Source organism: Equus przewalskii, chromosome 11, assembly GCF_037783145.1.
Source record: "Equus przewalskii isolate Varuska chromosome 11, EquPr2, whole genome shotgun sequence".
Taxonomy (NCBI): Eukaryota; Metazoa; Chordata; class Mammalia; order Perissodactyla; family Equidae; genus Equus; species Equus przewalskii.
The window spans coordinates 15,535,978-15,555,213 of record NC_091841.1 but is presented as its reverse complement, the minus strand read 5'-3'; the positions used below and the strand labels follow the sequence as shown (position 1 = coordinate 15,555,213).

General features: G+C 35.7%; 1 protein-coding gene across 1 annotated transcript in view; it reads left to right on the top strand.

The window, feature by feature from the left end:
- LOC103567504 (olfactory receptor 4A47-like) overlaps positions 1–19,236 on the top strand; it is an 88,915-nt gene that overhangs the window by 10,971 nt on the left and 58,708 nt on the right. The gene's annotated exons all lie outside the window — the stretch shown is intronic.

Here is a 19,236-nt window from a genome sequence, read left to right as displayed (position 1 = left end):
CCTCTACTTTTATATGTGGGATGCCTACCACAGCATGGCTTGCCAAGCGGTGCCACGTCTGCACCCGGGATCTGAACCGGCGAACCCCGGGTCGCTGAGAAGCGGAAAGTGCAAACTTAACCGCTGCACCACTGGGCTGGCCCTAAACACAATATTCTTTTAAAAGTCATCTGTGTATCAGATATGAAAGTACCAAGCCTTACTATATTTATACCAGCTGTGTTCTGTGAACTGTTATTCCTTTCTGTCAAGTGAATGCATCTGCACAGACAGACAGAGACAGAGCTGCCGATGGAGTTTTTTTCCCCTCAAAATGCCAAGGAACTATCTTTAGAACAGCTCTTTGAGCAGCATTCACTCAACAGCCCCAGATGTTGTGTGTGGCTTGACATGACTCTTTCATACTCTCTCTTTCCACATCTTTGAATGTGGACATGTAAGCGGTATGAATTTCCCTGAAATGTTCCCAATGTTTCTTAAATGAATTCTCTGTGCAGTTCTTATTTCATCACATGTACAAAGGTGCTCTGGATTAGATATATTACTCTACTGACCTTTTACAAGCTGGAATTAAATGTCATGAATTCTCCCTGAGTTTCCTACTGACAAGACTGAAATGTTAGGGTCACCTAAGGTAATACAGTTTTCCCTTTTGGCATAAGTTTAATCAATTAAGATGAACTTGAAGTTTTCATTGCTAACTAGTGGAAATATTGAATATATACAAGAATATATGTATATCTATTTTTGGAAGGATCTGTACATAGACTTTCAAGAGTGAGTACACGTTGTTGTTACAAAAGATCTAAGATATTTTGTTCCTCTCCCCTTATTTTTCTTTTTTCTCCAATCCCTGCGAAGAAACATAAGCACATATTTTTCTTCAAAAATTTCTGAACACAGAATTCAGCATCGTGATCTTTCAGCTTCAATAAAGGAGAGGAAAGATAGCTTTAGTTTTCAGGAAAGCTCAGTCTCTGAGTTGCTTCTTCTCTATCCATGGCTGCAATAGATGGTGACTAAGTTTAGTCATTTTTAATAGATTTAATTCACAAATTCTAACTTCAACGTGGCAACATGGAGGTCATGAAAGGGGGAAAGAATTTCAAATCATTACAAGCAGAAATCCACAGAATCAATCTTCTTGGTGAGACATAAATGTTAACCACAATGTTGGAAAAGTGACTTTAATAGTTCTCAACAGCGTTTTGTTTGGTAACATTACAGATAGTGTTTTTCATTGATATTTTTGTGTCATTGTGTGCAAATTCATTTTTAGGGAAAAAGATTAACCTTCAATTCATAGAATATAACTACAAAACCTATTTCAGTGAAAATAAATTGGCTAAATTAAGTTAATCTAAATAAAATCAGGAGAAAGATTTAATTCTCACTGACCTGGATCTAGTTGATTGTGGATTCCTCAGTTTTCAGATTAAGCCCAGTCATTGCTTTCTTCCCCTCAGGGCATATGCACCACAGCCACAAATAGACTCCAAGAGCTGCCAAGTGAGACACTGAATTTTTTATCTCTCTAGACAACTTTCCCAATCTTGAACATTTTACGTTATTTTGGTTCCCATTATCAGTCAAGAAATGGTGATAGCTCTAGGATTTAATTTCTACTCACTTTCCTGGTTTCCTGTGAAGGTGTAAATACATCTTCAAAATATATTTTTTTTTTCAGATCTCTTAGGACTCTATCCAATCCAAATTAAAAACAATGTTCTTCAAGTCAGGAAAAGTTAGTGTATGCAACTACGAAATATATAAATGAATTGAATCCACTTGATTGGACATTGTTTTCTTAAATAAATTCTGCCAAATTTTTGTTTCCAAAAAGCCCATGAACAATGTGGAGAGAATTACTTTTATTCCTGATTTAAGCCCTCCTTCTAACCGACTAGGCTTGGGAACAGTGTCTCCCAAACAAATCTTCAGCTTGTCGGTACACGGACTTAAAGATCCTTCTTTGTAATTTTTCTTCATTTACTCTAGAGAAATGTTTAAATAGACTTTCTGGAAGTGAAGGATTTGGTAATGCATTGACCTCACAAGTACTCAGAGGATTAGTAATTGGCCCTGTTGGAGTCGTTGCTGAAGCATCAGCCAAGGTCTTTCATTTACTCCCACCTGGCACCCACAAACATTATTAGAGACCAGTTTTAGAAATCCAGTTGAGCTTTGGTTAAACTTATGTCTCCAGCTATAGTTTAGGATGAGACTTGGGTAAGGTAAGTTGGAAAGATTCATGACAGGGCTTTGTTGCTCATTTTGGCATTGGAGAGCCTGGCATAGGAATATAGAGTGGTTTTAGACATAGGCCAGAGTTGAGAGAATGGATTTCTCTCGAAAACATGACTGTTCTGAATGATAAGGTCGTCCTGAGAATAGAAATGCTAGTCTTCAAGGTTATGTGCCAGATTGCCCTGGGAGATTGTCACATTTTTATTAGTGACTGACCGAGAAGACTTAGATGGCAAGGTTCCCAGCTATCAAAGATTTAGTAACTTAAAATTCATAGACATAGCAATTTCCTTTGGGGTGAGATCCTAGATGACAGATTCTTGTGATGTAGTCAGGGGAGTATAGTTTTTCTCTCTACTCCACAGAGAGAGAATCATGAGGACTTAGAGTAAAGTAAGTGCTTTACTATGCTTTCACACAGTAGCCATTGAGAAAATCACACTCAGCGAAGCACTCATGTATAAAGACATCCAGAGTTAGAGAATATAAACGCTATAGAAAGGAGGCTTCACTACCATCTTTTCTCTCTCAGCTTCTGAGGCGATGAAGAGCTGGCTGGAACCCTGCAAAGAATCATCTTTCTTTGTTATCAACCATAATCTTTAAACCAAATTGACATGCTTCTGTAGTCCAGAACCAGAAAGGAAATCCATGCTTTCAACTCTATCCTCGACAGTTAACAATTTTTCTGTCTGTTTACTGCCAACCTCACTCATAGTCTGTCCCTCTTCCTTGGTACTTTTTCTTTTTATTGTGATACAATATAAATAACATAAAACTTACCATTTTAATCATCTTTTAAGTGTACAGTTCAGTGGCATTGAGTACATTCACATTGTTGTGCAAACATCACCAATCATCTCCCAGAACTTTTTTCATCTTCCCAAACTGAAACTCCATATCCATTAAAAACAATTATTCCTCATGACCTCTTCCCAAAGCCCCTGGAAACTGCTATTTTACTCTTTGCTTCTATGAGTTTGACTATTTTATATAGCTCATGTAACTGGAATAATGTGGTATTTGTCCTTCTATCACTGACTTATTACACTTAGAATAAAGACTTGAAGATTCATCCATGTTGTCACAAATGGCTGGACTTTCCTCTTTTTTTAAGGCTGAATATTCCATATATGTACATACCACATTTTTAAGCCATTCATAATGGACATTTAGGTCGTTTCCACATCTTGGCTACTGTGAATAATGCTGAAATGAACATAGGTGCGCAAATAATTCCTTGAGATCCCGATTTCAGTCCTTTTGGATAAATCCCAGAAATGGGATTACTGAATCATATAGTAGTTCTATTTTTAATTTTTTGAGCAACCTCCATATTGTTTTTCATAAAGGCTGAGCCAATTTACATTCCCACCAACAGTGCACAGTGTTGCCTTTTCTCCACATCCTTGCCAACACTTGTTATTTCTTGTCTTTTTGGTAATAATCATTTTAACAGGTGTGACGTGATATCTTATTGTAGTTTTGATTTGCATTTCCTTATGATTAATGATTTTGAGCATCTTTTCATATACTTTTTGGCCATTTGTATATCTTTTTTGGAGACATTTCCATTTAAGTCCTTTGTCCATTTTTAAAATTGGGCTATTTTTGCTGTTGAGTTGTGCAAGTTATTTTTATTTTGGAAATTGACCCTCATCAAATATATGGTTTGCAATTATTTTCTTCCATTCTATAGGTTGACTTTTCACTCTCTCAGTTGCTTCCTTTGTTGTACAGAAGTGTTTTAGTTTGATATAGTCCCATGTGTCTATTTTTGCTTTTGTCGACTTTGCTTTTGGTGTCATACCCAAGAAATCACTGCCCAGTCCAATGTCATGGAGCTTTTCTCCTATGTTTTCTTCTAAGAGCTGTACAGTTTCAGGTCTTGATTTAAGTCTTTAATTTAGTTGAGTTGATTTTTGCGTATGATGTAATATAAGGGTCTAATTTCATTCGTTTGCATGTGGATATCCAGTTTTCCCAGCAACATTTGTTGAAGAGAGCAACCTTTCCCTATTGTATATTCTTGGTACCCTTTTTAAAGATATATTGACCATATGTATATACATCAGTTTATTGCTCGGCTCTCTATTCTGTTCCATTGGTGTATATGTCTGTCTCTGTGCCAGTGCCATGCTGTTTTAATTACTATAGCTTTGTAATATAGTTTGAAATTAGGAAGTGGGGTGCCTCCAGCAGTCTTTTTTCTTAGGATTGCTTTGGGTCTTTGGGGTCTTTTGTGGTTTCATATGAATTTTAGAATCTGTTTTTTCTATTTTTTTTGTGCAAAATGTCATTGGGATTTTGATATGGATTGTATTGATTCTGTAGATTGTATTGAGGAGTATGGACATGTTGAAAATATTGAGTCTTACAATCTATGAACACAGGATATCTTTCCATGTATTTGTGTCCTTTTTATTTTCTTTCACCAATGCTTTGTGGTTTTCAGTTTACAAGTCTTTCATCCTTTTAGTTAAGTTTATTTCCAAATATTTTATTTTTTTCGATGGTATTGTAAATGAGATTGTTCTCTTAATTTCCTTTTTGGATAGTTTGTTATTAGTATATAGAATACAAATAATTTTTTTATGTTGATTTTATATCCTGCTATTTTACTGAATTGTTTATTAATTCTAACAGGGTTTTTTTTTGTAGTCTTTAGTGATTTCTGCATATAAAACCATGTCATCTGAAAACAGAGAAACATTTACTTCTTCCTTTCGATTTGGATGCCTTTTATTTCTTTTTATTGCCTAATTTCTCTGGTCAGGGCTTCCAGTACTATGTTGACTAGAAGTGGAGAAAGTGGGAATCCTTTCTTGTTCCTAGTCTTAGAGAAAAGCTTTCAGTTGTTCACTTGTTGAGTTGCTGAATAATAAAGTTGTTCACTTGTTGAGTATGATGTTATCTGTGGGCTTGTCATATATGGCTTTTATTATGTGGAGGTTATTTCCTTCTGATTGCTAGTTTGTTTAGAGTTTTTATCATGAAAGGGTATTGAATTTTGTCAAATGATTTTTATGCACCTATTGGTATGATCATATAATTTTTATCCTTCATTCTCTTAACGTGGTGTATCACACTTGCTGCTTTTTGTATGGTCGAACCATCCTTGCATCCCAGGAATAAATCCCACTTGGTTTTGGTGTATGATCTTTTTGATGTGCTGTTAAATTCAGTTTGCTGGTACTATGTTGAGGATTTTTGCATTTATGTTCATCAAAGATGTTGACCTCTAGTGGTCTTTTCTTGTGGCGTCTTTATTTAGTTTTGTTAACAGAGTAATATTGGCCTTACAAAATGAGTTTGGAAGTGTTATTTTCTCTTTAATTTTTTGTAAGAGTTTGAGAAGGTATTGGCATCCACTCTTCTTTAAATGTTTGGTAGAATTCACCAGTGAAGCCATCTGGTCTTGGGCTCTTCGTTCTTGGGAAGTTTTTGATTATTGATTTAATTTCTTTGCTCCTTATCAATCTGTTCAGATTATGTATTTCCTCATGATTCAGATTTGGTAGATTTTATATTTCTGGGAAATTGTCTATGTCTTCTAAGTTATCCAGTTTGTTGGCATAAAATTGTTGATAGTAGTCTCACAATCTTTTTTGGGTCTTTTTTTGTGGCATCAGTTGTAATGTCTCCTCTTTCATTTCTGATTTTATTTATTTGAGTTTACTTTCTTGTTTTTCCCTCAATTATTCTAGCTAACATTTGTCAATTTTTTTATCCTTTCAACAAAACCTCGTAGTTTCATTGATTTTTTGTGTTGTTCTTCTAGTCTATTTCATTTATTTCTGCTCTAATATTTATTATTCCTTCCTTTGTTAACTTTGGACTTACTATGTTCTTTTTCTCATTTCTTGAAGTACAATGTTAGGGGGTTTTTTGAGATATTTCTTATTTTTTAATGTAGATATATGTTGCTATAAATTTCCTTCTTAGTATTGCTTTTGCCACATCCCATAGGTTTTGGTATGTTGTGTTTTAAATTTTTGTTTGTTTTTGAGATGTTTTCTAATTCTCCTTTTGATTTCTTCTTTGATCCCTTGGTTGTAACTGAGTGTGTTGTTTAATTTCCATGTATTTCTGAATTTACCTTTTTTTCTTCTGCTTTGATTTCTAATTTCATTCCATTGTGTTCAGAAAGATACTTTATATGATTTCAATCTTCTTAAATTTTTTAAGACAAGTTTTGTGGCCTAACATGTGCTCTATCTTACATAATCTTCTATGTGCACTTGAGAAGAATGTATAGTCTGCTACTGTTGGATGGAAAGTTTTGTACATGTCTGTTAGATCTATTTGGTCTATAGTGTTGTTCAAGTCCATTGTGCTCTTATTCATTTTCTGTCTGGCTGTTTCTATCCATCCTTGAAAATGGAGTGTGTAAGTCTTCTACTATTATTGCATTGTTGTCTGTTTCTGACTTCAGACCTGTTAATATTTGCTTAATATATTTAGGTGTTCCAATGTTGGATGCACATATGTTTCTAATTATTATGTCTTCCTGGTGAACTGACTCTTTTATCATTATATAAAGTCCGTATTTGTCTATTGTGATGGTTCTTGTCTTAAAGTGTATTTTGTCTGATGTAAGTATAACCATTCCTGCTCGCTTTTGGTTACTGTTTATGTAGAATATCTTTTTCCACCACTTCACTTTGAGACTATGTGTGTCTTTAGGCCTTAACCGAGTCTATTGTAGACAGCATATAAATTGGATCTTTTAAAACAATTATATAGCCACTCTATGCCTTTTTCACGGAGAAGATTCAATATTTTATTAATTCATTCATATAATAAATACATATTAGGACCTAGAGTATATCCGGCACTGTGATAGATGCTGAGTATATGGTGCACTTCCTTAATTATGTAAATCTATACAGTTCCATGTGCAGATAGTATAACATACCTTTTCTTATTATTGTCTTCCAGCTTATTTTTAGCCCATGAGTCACAGACTCTCACTAAAAAACTGCTTTTAGTAAGCATACTTGGGTAAGTTATGTCTGCTTCAAATTTGAGGAAGATATGAATGTAACAACTCCTGTGTCTAGCCCACCAAATCAAACACATGGGCTATTGTCAAGATGGTGCTCTGAAGGTAATTAGTCATAGTTCCTTTTCCTTAATTGTTTCCTCACTAATCTAGAGAAATGTTTCAGTATACTTTGAGTGTAGGGATCTGCTGATACACTGATTTTTCAAATTCTCAAAGGATTAGTCAGTAATCCTTTTGGAATCTTTGCAAAAATGGCAGCTGACAATGTTTACTTATTCCTTATTACTTATTGGTACTAATAAATATTATTAGAACAGTTTTTAAGATACAGCTGGGCCTGAATTCAAAGTATGTCTTTGGCCATGCTTTGTAATTAGACTTGGGTGGAGTAAATCTGAAGCAGTCGAGAGGTCTGATTGTGGTCTTTATGATCCTGGCTTTTGATCTTTGTGTGGGTTTAAACCTTATTGTGTTCAGAGGAAAGATTTTCCCTCTGAGAACATTACTGTTCTATGTTGTTTGATTGTCCTTAATATAGAAATGCCAGCCTTCAAGGTTGTATGCCTACATACCATGGAAAATTGTGACGTTTTCATTCATGATTGACTTAGAGCCTTTAGAGGGCAGGGTTTCCAGCTATTCTCAGCCCCCTAAATTGAGTGATTTTCCATTCAGAAAAAGATTGAATGCAGAAATCAATATATCAGGTAATAGAAAAATATTAGCCTTGATGAATAAATTTAAGGGCTATTTAGTATTTTAAAAGTACAAATAAAACTGATGAGCACAGATAAGCTCAATAAGAAACAAATATGGTCAAATTTCAAAAGAACGTTATTTTTAAAGAATATTTAAAAGAATGCTATGTGTAATTCCTAAAAGATTTTTAAGTAACTGGATAGTTGTTTTCCAAAGTAAAGTAAGTCTTTATTCATACCATCGCTAAAAATAACAAAACAAGAGAAAGAGAAAAGGGAAAAAAGAATAGTGTGTATTAAAGCCTTCAAATAAAACATATCTGTTCCAAAAAAGAAAGAAAGAAAGCAACATATATATAATCTATAGATGGAAAGGAGCATTTCAGCAAAATGCAATGGTATAAAATACAGAAAAAAACTAATGGATTCAACTACATAAAAATACGGAACACACTGGACAAAATACTTGCAACATTATAATAGATAGCCATTATTATATAAATAGTTTTCACAAAAAAAGTTATGCTCACACCATTGTAAAAATAAAGGCAAAACTAATAAAAGGATACTGTTCAGAAAAAAACATTAGAAATCTCAAAAATCCTCTATTGCATAAGTCATCAAAGTCAAAGTGATCAAATACAATTTTAAAACAGTAAAATACTTTTAACTGGCAAATTGGCAAAGATTTATGACAAGTTATATTGCCCAGTACTGCTGAGTGTGTGTTGATATAAAATATTTTGGAAAGAAGTTTAAATCTATATAATAAGGGCTTTATAACTGGTCATGTCCCTTGGTCCAATACTCCTTATGCTTGGGAATCTATTTTAAATTAAAAAAAAGATGGACAAAACTTATGCACACAGGTTGTATTTCACATTTTTTTATGATAATGAAAAAGTGAAAAAAATCCAAAGGTCTACATAAAGAGGAACAATTAAGTGAATTATAGTTATGAAATATCAGGTAGACATTGAAGTTATTTGCAATAATAATTGATGGTGTGGAAAGATTCTTCCAGTACAATATTGAATGGAAAACACAAGATATAAAGCAGTTTATGTACCATGATCTAAATTGTTCAAAATAACGTATATACATTAAAAAAGTATCTGAAAAGAGTACACTAAAGACTTAATAGTGCTTATTTGAATTACAGGTTTAGGTCAAGTTTTGTATTTTTCTTTTTAAAGTTTTCTTATCTAAGTTTTCTACAAAAAAAATAGATTACCTTTATAATCAGTAAAATAATTTAATAAAAGAAATTTTATTTTCTTATCTCAGGTCTGGGTTCATAATATCCTCAGTGACAGCTTTTCTCGGTAGGCTAAATAAGCCAGTCATCATTCATAAAAATCTGTGACAGTGGAAGCACATGTTTAAATCTAACTCACTTGTAAATTGAAGACTCTAGTATCACTTTGAGAAAAAAAAGAGTATGAATAAAGAAGTCACAGATTGTACCTACCTATCTTAATGTATTTGGGAAAGAAGTAGCAGGTTCATTCCATAACAAGGCATCTTATTTGTAGAGCACGCTTGTAGCAATCACTGACCCGTTATTAACACTGGTTTGCAGGTTCATCTATTTTTATCTTAAGTTTAATATTTCTTTTCCTCACTTAAATACTTGAAAATGATTGCTGAGAGAGACTTCTTCAATAATGCTGAGTTCACGGGCTGGATTTGTTTTTGTTTTACAGCCACACCAACCTATGAGTGTGAAGCATAAGCATCCCAGCTCAGATAACGAATTTCTTTAGTCAGACATCTTCCAAAGCATTAGGCTTCAAAATAAATTGATGGGAAAAAAAAGCCCTAACTATTGGAGGACATATCTCTCCAACCCATCTTACTACACATTTGCCAGTCTTTCCTGGTGACCATATGAAGTATATTATAAAAGCCACTCGATTTGAGATCTGATCTGATTTAAGGCCCTGAGAAAACAAGGTATGTTAAAGTAGAAAAAGTAAGGATTGCAAGCACCATAAAATCAGCAATGAATGAAAGTTGCGTTGGAGTAGCAAGTCCCTGAAGCTAGTTCTTTTAAGCCTTTGTCTTAGTATGACCACACTCAGCCCAGAGATAACTCCTTTTGTCCTTGGGAGTCTGGATTCAAATGGGTTGAAAACTCAAAACCAAATATCTTCTGTGATCTGTGACTGGTTATGCTTATGTGGTCTTCCTAGGTCTGTCCTTACCAACATTTTCATGTATGATTTCAGGGAAATATTTAAACGGGTATTACTAAAGTGCAAGGGGTTAAGGAGGCTCTGCTCTCTCAACTCCCAGAGGATTAGAATTAGCAGCTTCAACCAAAATGGCAGCCAAACCAGTTTATCCTTTCTCTCCTGTGGCCATGGCATCTGTGATCAAGGGGGCAGGGGAGAGCGAGCTGAGCTTGATTTCAGCCCTTCTATGACTGTGTTTAGGAAGTGATCTTACAGTTTGGGACCCAAGGCACGGAATGTTCTAGTCATGGGAGTATGCGTGCATGAGCCAGTCAGAGTCTATAAAACAGACCTAATAATACTTGTCTCATGAATTACAAGGAGGATTGAGCAAGATAACATATAAATGTCTAAGTCAGTGCAAAACTGCTATTCTACTGTTAACACCCTGAAGATACATGTGGGTTAGAGAAACTGCTCTTTAATAATAGAAATTTGAATCATGCTTAAGAGTAAGAATTTTACTAGCTGTTCTATTTGCTAGCTATGTGATCTTGGGCAAGTTCCTCACTCTCTTTATACCTGAGTTCCCACATATGTGAAAAAGAGGTGGATAGAGTTAAGAGTGGTGTTCCTTGTGGCACCAGGAGAACTGGATTATAACAATAGTGATATAGTGTGAATTTTACTGATTCTTGGGCAGTAGCCAATGGATTGGCAATACAGTGCAAAATGATCAGATAAAGGGAACTCAGGGTTATATCAAATGAATGGTTTGGGTGAAAACTAATTCAAACAGTAAGGAGAAGTAATTGCTGCTAAAAAGAGAGCCAATAAATGAATAATAATGTAACTGTTATGTGGCTTAGTACTAGCATAACTGCTAGGATTAATTTTATTTCAACAAAATCTATGATAATTTGTATATTGATCAAATGTATTAGGAAATTGAATTAAAATCCCCCCATGATGTTCATCCAATGAAAGCTTATTGGTTAGAGGAGGAGCTAAAGTTAGTTAGCAATCACTCAATTTTTATATTAAATCAAAATATTGATACTTTTCATGAAGTTCAAATTTCACTGGTGGGAGGAGATTAAAAAGTTATCAAACTTGTGCATAGTTATGACCAAGTTTGTGATGGAATATTTGGTTAACTGAAATGCTTCTTTAAACAATACACATGCCTTATTTGATGACACAAGTTGTCAGCATTTTGACAGCTATTTGTTTTCTTGTGTTCTATAAATGGTACAAAATATGCAGGGGAAGGAATGATTATGAGTGATTTAAATTTCAAGGCTTGACCAAGAGTCAGAGGTGGACTGTGTAGGAAAGAGTTCACAGCCGAATGGGAAAACTCTGTCTTTATATCTGATTATGCCTGACTTTGACCCTTGACCAGGATAAAGCAGTGGGATTTTTAGTGTATCATTTAAAGTTCAAATCTCCCCTAATGACCCCAAGGATCAATTCTGTTTTTCTTTTTTTACTGATGATTTTCATCTGGCATAACTGGCTTGATCAGAGGGACATAAATACCCCACTGGGAACTTCACTTCTGAAACAAAAACTTATCTCATACTGGTCTTGGTTGTTCAAGTGGAGATAAAGCTTGCCTGTCTGTGTGAACAAGGACCCTTGGAACCTTGTGTTTGGATGTCTCTTGGACCTTCAATGCTTGCCTGCTCTCTCTTTCTCTTCTTTCACAGTGTCATTTGTCTTTAAATAAAAGCCTTATGTGAATATGCCTTGTGGAGTCTTGTGAGTCCTTTCAGATGTCTGAAGTTGTGAAATCTTTGCAGTTGGTGACTCTACTGGAAGTATTTTTAGATCAGTAGGATGAAATGAAAGAATGAAGGATGATAAAATTTCACAATTTTGTATCTTTACCATTTTACAAAATTTTTCTTTTGTGTTGCCTGACCCAATCAGGACAAGTATGTGTTTAAATTCATGTGTACTGATGGAAGCTGATATTGATGACCAAGACAGCATATCTATGCAATTAAACATGAAAATACCTATTCCTGAGATATTTTAGGATGGATTATAACTTCACCTCATGTAGCCAATTTAAGGATAACTGCAAATGCAACCTCATTAACAAATGGCAAGGACAATTCTGTGATTCTTGTCCTATCAGAACTTAGGATATCTTCCTGGGTGTGTGTCCAAAGATAAGTGTTAACAAAGCTGCTGTTAGGTCAGCCCTGTGGAAAATAGTACAGTTGAGCTGGAAAATCTGATGGTAGGGAGAAATTGTGGGTCAAAAGTAATAATAAATGGAAACAGATGGAGGCGCTCATAAGTGGATCATGATCCCAGAGCAGAAAGAAATCACACTGTTTTCAAGGGATCACTTTAGATCAAGAGATAGTACTCTTATCATCTCTCTCATATGTCACTGATTAAGACTGACAGGAAAAATCTTGCAGACTTATTTTCTCCATAGTAGAGAACTTGTACACCTGCTGATTTTTAAGCTCTACCTAAAAACTCCAACTGGCTAATTTGTAGAAAAGAAATAAGGTATCCACGTTGATGACTCAATTTATGGGTAGATGACTACAGCTATAGTTTGATTTGGATTTTATAGGCTGTATATTATTTTTTGTTTTTAGTGCCATAGGGTCAGTTCTCTCTCCTAGAGACCCTGTGTACATATGTATCAACTCAAAGCTTCAGTTTAGCTGGAGAGAGAGAGCTGAGCTCTCCTTAATTCAACAAGCCACAAACAAAAGTAACAGACAAGGCTTTAATCATTTTCAGTGATGGCATAAGCAAAAGGCTAACACTAGAGTAAGCATCAACTCCACCCTGTTCCGTTATCCTTAATGGAAAAAGTGCACTAGTCAAAAATCAGATGGATCAGCACAGATGTGGGGGTTATCTCACTACTGAAGGAGCCTTGCAAAAAAGGTTCCTGGAGTTTTGTGGACATGAGGGTCAGAGAGGAGGGTGAGGGAAATGACTAGCAGGAGTGGAAAAGTACTGAGTACTGAGTCAGAGCACAGCAAAGTGTCTTCAAGATTCCCTGATAAGGAGACCTCCAAATGGAGGTGCCTGGGCTAGGAATGCAGATATGCATAAGGGCATGGCCAAACAGAGAGACCTGAGTTCTTGACTTCAACTCCCCTTAGACACTGTAATGCATTGGCTGCACATTGAATCTGATATGGGGAGGGCAGCTTTCTCCCATGAAACCTGCCCCAAAGCCTTTGTAATTGCTTATGATCAGGCCCAAAAAATCACATATAGGCTTTTGGCTAGGAACCAGACTCCTCATATAGAAAATCTAGAAGTATAAATAAACAAGTATTAGACATCATAAGTGAATTTAGCGAGCATAGTGGGTAAACCCATAACCTTGGCCAGCAACTCAACTTTCACTCTCAACCCAAACAATGAAACAGAACCTCAAATATTAGTTCTTCATAATTCCCTCCTCCAACCTATCAGCACCTTGAAATATGAACCTGGCTCTTCTTCTCATATGTTCTTTCAATTGATGTTATAATTCTGATGCAAGGACAGTAGAAGTTAAAGAAAAAGTATAGCATTTGATATCAGCAAACACTGGGCTTGAATTTGGATTCTGGCTCAGCCACTAAGTTGGTGGCTGCTTCCTTAGCTCTAAAGTGGGGCCAATAATATATACTTTCATAGTTATAGTTTGTGATCCCCAAAACTGAAACCCATAAATTCTCACATATAGTCCTCAGTAGGCCGATGTCAGTGGTGTAAGGACTTTCAAAAATTCTCTCCTCCATTAAAGGAATGAGAATACTGAAAAATTCTCAGAATCAACATTTTCAGAATTCTGAAAATTACCTAAAGTCTTGTAACATTTCAGGGAGTGCTTATTCAAGAAAAATGACTAAATCTCAGTAATAACAATAAGGCTTGTGGCATTTAACTTGCCCTAATTCCATGTCCCCTCCCCAGCTCCTCTGTAACATTGAAAACCAACAGCCTGCAATCACAGTGAAAACCAGCAGCCTGGAAGCCACTGGAGGGGGCAGAATGGGATTGAAGCATCTACAAATCCCTTTTCCCTGAGATTTATCATTATTTGGCCTGCCTAGAAGTTTCTTGGAAGACCTAATTCATGAGACTGTCTTTATTTGATTTTACTTGGAGCCTTATTCCTGGGTGAATATATCAAAAACAGAGAGACAATTCTTGAACATGGCAGCAGCCTTAGACGGTGGATAATAGTTAGAGCAAACAATAGACTAAACAAAGGCTTAAAAAGGAAAAGCTGGGGAATAAGGTACCATGGGGGATTTGAAATGCTGTGACTCTATGACATATTTCTGAGAATTTGAAAACTATATGCATGAGTAGAGCTGTGCATATGCCCAGACTGTGCGCATGTTCAAGAAAGACTACACTCTCACCTCTCACTTACCCTGAGACTGTAAAAGCAAGAAATAAAGACTAAAGTAAAGTCATAAACCATGTGACTGAGTGATGGTGGCATGCCCCAATATGCACATAAAGCCCATTGGCAAAGACTGGAAGACTTACTGGTTCTAGGAATCTAAGAACATTATTTAAGATGAATAGAAACAAAAAGTGGATTCTTTAAAAAGATCACCAAAATGACAAACCTTTAGCTAGATTGACTAAAAAAAGGGATAGAAGACTCAATTTACTAAAATCAGGAATAAAAGAGGGGATATTGCTACCAACATTACAGATAAATAAAAAATATTATGAATGGATACTATGAACAGTTGTATGCCAACAATTTATATAACTTTGATGAAATGGACAAATTATTAGTAAGATATAAACTACTGAAACTAAATCAAGTGAAATATAACAAGAGATTGAAATAGTAATAATAATAATAATAAAAAAACTTTCCACAAAAGAAACCCCAGGCCAAGATGGCTTTGCCGGTGGATTTTATCAAACATTTAAGGAAGAATTAACACCAATCCTTCACAAACTCTTCCCAAAAATAGAAGAGGAGGGAACACTTCCAAACTCATTCTAGAAGACCAGTATTATTCTGATATCAAAACTAGACAAAGATATCACAAGAAAAAAACTATAGCCAACATCTCTTATGAATATAGACACCAAAATCTCCAACAAAATACTAGTAAACTGAATTCGGTAGTTTATAGAAAGGATTATACAGCAAAAGCAAGTGAGATTTATCCCAGGAATGCACAGATGGTTCAATATAAGAGAATCAATCAATATAACATGCCACATTAATAGAAGAAAGGACATAGTGCTCAGTAATGATAACTGCTATTGTTACTATTTTTCCCAGTTCACCATCCACTGCCAAGCCATATATTTAAACCCAGCAGCTGCTTCAACTCTTATGATAAGTGGTTTAAATAACGCCCTCTCCTCTAGGCTGCAGAGTACCCTCTACAGTATGTGTTTGAAGATGGTAGAATATATTTGACTGTTCCAATCTCCACTGTCCTGAAGGTATTATGTGTGAAGAAAATTTGAAGGAATCTGTTTTCCTGACTTCTTTCATTGAATGGCTGGTGAAATTCCTAGACTTCCAAAAAAGGCAATAGGAAAGGCATAAAAATCTATCTTTTTAGATTTTGGCACTGGGATTTTAGCCTCCATTTGGCCTCAAACTCTAGATATCTAGACATCACTCTGCCTGAAAATATATCAAGTCCCAATATTCTTACTAACTGAGTATGTCCTGATGTGTTTATAGTACAGTTGAAGATTGACTCAGTATCTCAAACTCTGGTGACCTCAGCCATTAAGGAAATTTACTCAGAGACATGAAACCCATGTTGTTACTTACACAGCATTTAGAGTCCTTCATATCCAAGCTCATGGTACCCAAGGGCTTATAAGAGGAGTGCATTGTCCCATAATTTGCCAGACCAGGAATGTGGGCTGTTAATATATAAGTTTAAAGTGATGGGAAAAGAACCATTCAGGTGAAGACGTGTTTGTTGTTCATAGATGAATTTTCCCAAATATCTGTTTCTAAAGTGAAATCTTTAAAAAACAGAGATAATTCCTGGGAGGGCAAAAAGCTTGGATATAAAGACAGGTCCTTTAACATTCTCAGTGTATTCTCTAAATACTATGATTCAAGAAGAAGCTGTTTTCTTACTTTAAGAGCAGAATAAGAGGGGTTATTAAGTGATAGAACTATTTGTGTTTATTACTGTATAAACAGAGAGCTAGGTGCTGAAGATCAGAAGATTCTTCTTAATACCTAAGAACTTTGGGTTTAAAATTCATCACAACATTTTCTTTTCTTTTGATTTAAATTTCCAAGGCATTTGAGCCTTGAAATGCATGCCAAATCCATTTGAATAAATTTGTGCCATCTTGAGATTTTCTGCTTCCGGTAACACTGTCCAGTCAGTGGAGACTTGAGAAATGTACATTACATGACATGATGTTTGAACAGCTACATATAATGGTTATTTCTTATTCCTGAATACATTGGGCATTCTCCTTAGCTACAGAGGAAACCACACTAAGTTAACTCAAATTGTTGATTTTTAATCCACTTTCTTACATTTCCCTCTTCCCCCAAGGGGTTTATAATTAAAATCATTGAAGCATTACTTTCTGATATTGATGGGAGATCACTTTTTAGATGCTTTGCAGAAATATTTGTTCTCACTGTGTATGGATAGATCTATAATTTATCAGACATAGATTTACATTTTATGGATTCCTGAGTCAATTTCTAGGCTCTGAGTGTGCAGAGAGTGCAGTAGTGCAGCCATTGTAGCTGGATGAGTCACTGAGGGTTTCTTTCAGAGATAGGACATATTGTATGATAGTTTGGATGGTCAGAGATTGGCTTCTGAATGGTCACTCATTTCCTTGAAACAGTGCTCTGACTTTGATAACTTCCGGGGATGAACTAGGGGGAAAATACCTTACCTTGTACTGATAAGAGGAGATATGAGAGGCAATGAGAATAAAGAAGGCAAATTTGAGGTGGAGCTGAGACAGGATGTGTGACTTTCATTGTGGTAAAGGTAGGTCAGCATGGAGAGATGAGAGGGACAGCATCTGGATTCTGTTTTTTTGGTGGAAATATACAGATCTAAAACTGACATCCTAAAGAAGAATGCATTAAAATATAGGATACGCAAAGAAAGAATGTACTCTTTGCTGTGGTTGGGAATATATACTAAACTCCAAGATCAGGGACACTGTTTATTCTGACTATTCAAACCTTCTTGGATTTTTTAAAAATTTAAAAAGCATTTGTTTTTGAGGAAAATTAGCCCTGAGCTGACATCTGCCACCAATCCTCCTCTTTTTGCTGAGGGAGGCTGGCCCTGAGCTAACATTCGTGCCCATCTTCCTCTACTTTATATGTGGGATGCCTGCCACAGCGTGGCTTAACAAGTGGTTCATAGATCCACACCTGGAATCCAAACCAGCGAACCCGGGCCGCCGAAGCGGAAGTGTGAACTTAACCGCTGCACCACTGGGCTGGCCCCCAAACTTTCTTGGATTTTGTTCTAGCCAGGCAATTCCTTATTTCTGCTACAACGAATGTGGTCCCAGCAATATGACTGAATCTCTGCATCCTTAACCTCAGACAGCCCATTTTTTAAGAGCATCAAGGCAGCTATTGCTAAAGATGAGAGGTGAAAGTTAATTCTCTTTGTCACTGTAGGGTGATTTTTCCTTGTATTCACTTATCCTAAGGCATCTTAAGGAAGACAAGATGTGGTGCTGAAAAAGAAAAATCACTCTGTTGGACATTGGAAGAGTTGGATTCTTGTTGTGGTCTACTACTAATCAATTAGCTGTATTCCCTTGAGTCTGGGCCTCAGTGTCTTCATCTTTAAGAGCATACATGATGATAAAATGCAAGGCAGTGGAGGATTTTTAGTGTACAACAATTATAGCGTCTTGTCCAATGGACCCTCGAACTCATTAACTTCTGACTCTACATTTCAAAGCTTGGCAAAAGAACTGCCATAGATTACATACGGTCACAGGTTGTGGCCACTCATCCAAAATCTGGCACTGCTGACTCCCAGAAGTAAACTGGATCTATACTGGAGAAGTACTATGTGCTAAAGAGCTAGAGACAGACATCCCAGATTTAAAGATAGGCTCCTCTATTTTTTATCATTACGACTTTGGGCAAGTCATTTACCTTCTCCTAAACACAGTTTCCTTTTCTTTAAAACGTAGTTAATAGTGTACCAATCTTATAGCGATTTTTGTGAGGATTAAATGAAATAATGCATGTAAAGTATTTAGTATCACACCTAGTACATGCCAAACACTCAATAACAATTAATTATATAGGAACTACATAGTAGAGACAGAAATCTCTGTTTACTGTTAAGAATGGGGAAAATAAGAATTATAGTAAATTTTGTATTTAAAAGTGTTTGAATATATGGAATTTAAACAAGTTACAAAATCTTTCTCCACTGAGAAGAATATTGTCTGCTTGAGTTCCTGCCTCTCAATTCTGGGGGAGACCACTGTCTTGGGGCTTGGAACTCTAAAGCTGGCTTCTCAATGAAGCACTTGTAGGATCATCTGGAAGATATTTTCTTTCCATGTACCTCATTATGTGCCTTGCCTACATGTAACAGGGACAACTCATCTCACCTTTCATTGCCTTTATGCTTTAAGAATATGTTAAGATAAAGAGAATAAAAGAATCTGAGGTCCAGAAAAAAGTGAAAGTTAATAATGGCAAAACTCAGTTTATAATACAGTTTTAAGGTTTAATTGAGTGATATCTGTATTCCTCATCAAGGAAATGGAAATAGATTTTACATTAAACTGATCCAGTTGATTATCCAGACTTGTTTATTGACTAACAATATCAGTGATATAAGTTAAAATCAGAGATCAATAATCTTTGGTTGACAGGCTAAAGACGATATTTAGCATGATTGTAAGTGATCCATGGGAGCAGTCAGGGCAGCCTTACTCTCTGTCCAGATCCCCTCAAAACAGTCAGTGCCTAACCAGGCCCTCACTCTATGTCCATTTGGTGAACTAGTAACAATTTCATGAATATATTAAACCAGTTACTTCATTTATATTCAGATAATATTTCCTGGGGTCCCATGATGCGGCATTGTATAATTCTCTGTTT